Consider the following 4,998-nt stretch of genomic DNA (forward strand, 5'->3'; position numbering starts at 1 on the left):
CGGTGCTGGGGCCGGTCCTCTTTAATATCTTCATTGATGATCTGGACGAGGGCATCAAGTGCACCCTCAGTAAGTTCGCAGATGACACCAAGTTAGGTGCGTGTGTCGATCTGCTTGAGGGTAGGTAAGCTCTGCAGGAGGATCTGGATAGGCTGCATGGATGGGCTGAGGTCAACTGCATGAAGTTCAACAAGGCCAAGTGCCGGGTCCTGCACCTGGGGCGCAATAACCCCAAGCAGAGCTACAGGCTGGGAGAGGAATGGTTGGAGAGCTGCCAGGCAGAGAAGGACCTGGGAGTGATGGTGGATAGTCGGCTGAATATGAGCCAGCAGTGTGCTCAGGTGGCCAAGAAGGCCAACGGCATCCTGGCTTGTATCAGGAACGGTGTGACCAGCAGGGCTAGGGAGGTGATCGTCCCCCTGTACTCAGCTCTGGTGAGGCCGCACCTCGAGTACTGTGTTCAGTTTTGGGCCCCTCGCTACAAGAAGGACATCAAGGTGCTTGAGCGGGTGCAGAGAAGGGTGACAAAGCTGGTGAGGGGCCTGGAGAACAAGTCCTATGAGGAGCGGCTGAGGGAGCTGGGCTTGTTCAGCCTGGAGAAGAGGAGGCTCAGGGGCGACCTTATCGCTCTTTATAGGTACCTCAAGGGAGGCTGTAGCGAGGTGGGGGTTGGTCTGTTCTCCCACGTGCCTGGTGACAGGACGAGGGGGAATGGGCTTAAGTTGAGCCAGGGGAGTTTTAGGTTAGATGTTAGGAAGAACTTCTTCACTGAAAGGGTTGTGAGGCACTGGAACAGGCTGCCCAGGGAAGTGGTGGAGTCACCATCCCTGGAGGTCTTTAAAAGACGTTTAGATGTAGATCTTAGGGAAATGGTTTAGTGGGGACTGTTAGCGTTAGGTCAGAGGTTGGACTCGATGACCTTGAGGTCTCTTCCAACCTAGAAAATTCTGTGATTCTGTGATTTTCTACTAGTCTTTTCTTTACCTTCCTACTTCACAAGTCTCCTTTATCCTCTACTATGTCTTCCTTCTACCTCTTCTTCCTGTGTTACTCTGAACACATCAGTCTCTTTAGCATTCTAGACCCATCTCCTTTTGACATGCCTGTCAGCCAAGAAAAGTAAACACAACCTGTGGGGATACAGTATATGAGGAAACTCAGTATCATTAAGATAAGGGTTTGTATCAGGAAATAAAAGTTGATAAGCAGCCTTGTCTAAATAGCTGAGGGTGAGAACATGATAATGACAGAAAAAGTTTCAAATAGCTAAGAACTATATTGTGTTATACTGAAAATATGGAATTCAAGGATAGGAAAAAAATGAGGAAGGAGACAGTTTATACATAGGTCTATTTAGGAGTGTTCATGAAACAAGTAACTATTAGAGTAAGCACTGCTGTTATGAAAACATCAGATTAGGAAGTTCTATTTAAAAAAATATATTTTTATATTATGTAACATATAAACTCTTAGTAAGTAAATGGAGAAAAGAGAGTGGTTAGTATTTGCTCTTTCCGCAGTTCTCCAAATTCCGTCAGCCAGTCAACATGTCATCCCAAACATAATCCAGATTTATATCAACAACAGAACATAGCAATGGAAGATTTCTTTGCTGGGATTTGTCTTTTAACATGATACTAAGTCATGATTTCAACTTATAGCATTGTATTTAAATGTCTATTAACTAACTAGAATGATTGCTGTACAGCAATTTATAAAGTCTTTAAAAAGTCATTTTCTCAAGGATAAGTTTGTGATTTATTTATTTATTTACTTCCTAGGTGTAAGTATAGCAACATGATGATTGGTACAACATACAAATTACTTTACGTATTTAAGATAATTTAACAGACTTGTCTTTACTTAGGTCCTTAAATCCATCCTTAAGCACTAAAATAATAGTAACCTAATTTTTCAGAATAGCTGAGAAGCCACAAATACCACCCAAGTCACTAAGACTTGTATGTGTTCATAATGTCTTCTGATCAGAGAGATTGTATTTAAGAGAAAAACATGAGTTTAGGAAGTTAACAGTAACCACTAAAAACTGAAGAAAGCCTAAATTTGTGAGCTCTAAGAAATTAAATATATATATATATATATTGTTTTAATTTACTTCTTAGAACTGCTTGCAACTTTTTCATCCCCTGCCAGGTGAAGCAATCATCTCTCTCTGACTTCATGACATCAACAACTACGCTTCTTCATTAGTGATGTGTAAACATTTATAAGCTTTCTTTCCTGTCTTTCCCTTTCTTTTGTGGAGTTAGCTGCTGGTATCCTTAAACAATCTTAGACATTAAATGGAAGAGAAGAGTTTGTCAATGAATCCTGCCACAGGATTTCTTAAAGTGAGTGTAGTCTTCTTTTGAATTTTGCTGTGTCTGACAGGGAACAGCAAAGACACTGCGAACACTTTGGATGAAATAAGATTCAAAATTTTCAGAAAAAATAATATGTATTGTTTGTTTGGTTTGAATTGACCTTACAAAAATGGAGTCAAGCCCTTCCTTACACATCAATTCCTCAGAAACTGAGGAAAGACCAGAGTGATTAAGACATATTCTTAGAAGTGTGCAAACAGATACAACACCGTTCTGAGCTGACATGATCTGCATTAAAAAACAGACCTTCTGTAGATTAAATCAAGAAATATCTGATCAGCTTTGTAAAAACCAAAATAATGTCAGATTCATGAGGTTTGTTCAGAAAATCAATACAGATGTTTTACACACTCCTTGCTTAATACTACTTGTCTTTTAAGCTTTTGTTTCTATCTCCCCTAGTGTTGATACTTCATATGTCCTCAGAGAAATTCCAACCATGAACAATTTTTTCTGTATTTGCTACTCTGCCACTCATGTTAAAAGCTGATTTGTGGTTTCTAAAAATAGCTGGCAAGAGGTAATAGAATTGGGTCTAATATAACTGCCATTCCATTCCAAATTTGTGAGCTTAACGTTATTTTTACATGAAAGCCCGGCTGAGTGAGAAAGACATCCATAATGAGGGGAAGATTCCTTTTTTTCTGGCACAATCAGTGAGAGATCTCTCTGTAGAACACATAATGAAGTTCCTCATTAAACACCCTCTATTACCACATCACATTTTGGAAAATGGGGTTTAAATAAATCTGTAGACTTTTTTTTTTTTTTTTTTTTTTTTTTAACTTTTGGAATCCTGCCAGCAGTAGGAGGTGTTAGGAGAACAAGGGATTGAGGTGAATAGGGATGACTTGATGATTGTAAATAGAAAGCAGACATTTCTGGACTATTTGAGTTAAAATCTAAGGCTTGATATAACAAAGATTCTTCAATAACCACATTAGCAGTTATTCCAAGATAAGCAATGATTTTGGATATAAATTGAAGCTTGGTGACTCACATCTGTTTTTGAAAATCTTCTGAACCCCTGTGCTTCTGCAGTACAACAAAGATGTGCATTGTGAGTAGCACTGGAAGACATTCTTCATTAACATTGTAAAGTATACTGAGAAGAAGCTGGATTTTCAATATGTATGAAAATGCATGGGGATAAGGAGGAAAAGTGGGTGGCAAAAGAAAGGAGGCAAAAGATAATGTGCATCATGTTTCCATCACAATTAAGTGCAATTTCTTGCAAAAGTTTAGTGATAGAATGTTTTCTTGTGCATTCACTTGTCCTTCTTTGCCACCTTTTCCACACAGCTATACCATAGTATAAAATATGGTAACAGCTGTTTGGCCTCCTGGTGCAAACCTTTGACATGTAGTATACTAGCACTGGGGAGCACTGACGATTTTGTTACTTTCAGTGTCTTCTTATACTCTGCCTGTCAGAATTCAAGAGGCATTTGGACCATACTCTCAGAAATGTGGTTTGATTTTTGGGTGGTCCTGTGTGGAGCCAGAAGTTGGAGTTGATGATCCTTGGGGGTCCCTTCCAATTCAGGATATTCTATGATTCTATGAAACCCAAATACTACCTAAATCACCACTGACTTATGCAGAATTATGATGCCCTTAGCAGAGGTACAGTTACAAAGATAATACAGCAAGATTTAGAAGATTTTCGTGTCTGGACTGCACATCTACATATTAGATACTGAAGGCTAATTCATCTTAATACATATGCTTCAGGATCATCATAATAAGGTGTTGGTGTATGACTAAGTAAAATACATGGTGGGAAAGATACAGTTAATACGTTGACTCCAGCAGAGACAGATATATACAGACTGATTTATGGAACTGAAATACAAAGGTATTTTTAATGATATGGGAAATGGAAATTTCAGGAAGAAATTACATAGCAGTGAAAAGTAATTGCATGTATAAGGAATAATAATGTCCTTAAAAAAATAAATAAATAAATAAAATAAAGTAAACCCAGCACTGTCCTCTCATTTTACATCTCACTAAATTAAATCCAGTTTAGGTTTACCACATGATAAAACTAAGGTCTTTTTAATATTTTACTCCAGTTCATTACGTAGTCTTTTCTGCCCTTATCAGTTATATTCAGTCTTTTTCCTTTATATATTCCATAGTTTATAAAAGAAGCAAGAAACCAGCTTCTGATGTATTTTTCTAAGCAACCTAATCACTTCTCTTTGTTATTATAAGTAATGATTCAATTTTAATTGCATAATTATTTTTTGTGTGTGTTTTTAAAATGGAAATTTTGCAAAGTAAATAAAACATTGGATGATCCATACAACCTTTCTATTATATTAATGTTAAATTAATGAAGGGGTGTATCTGTTAATGTGAAGTGACATCATGGTCAGTTATTTTGCTTGAACAGTCTTATCTTTGCCAATTCTTTTGCTCTGCCGGTATTAGAATAATCTGTTAAGGCAGGAAACAGGCTTAGAAAATATATTCAAAGCTTAATTGTTTCATCCTGATCGGAAAAATGTGCATGTAAATTTAATGCTACTTGGATCAGATAGATCTTATTAGCAGCGGCTCTGAAAGTATTTTATACATGAGGAGAGTGACTGTCAGGTGATTTCCC

The sequence above is a fragment of the Aythya marila genome (assembly GCF_965140915.1).
Source record: "Aythya marila genome assembly, chromosome: 1".
NCBI lineage: Eukaryota > Metazoa > Chordata > Aves > Anseriformes > Anatidae > Aythya > Aythya marila.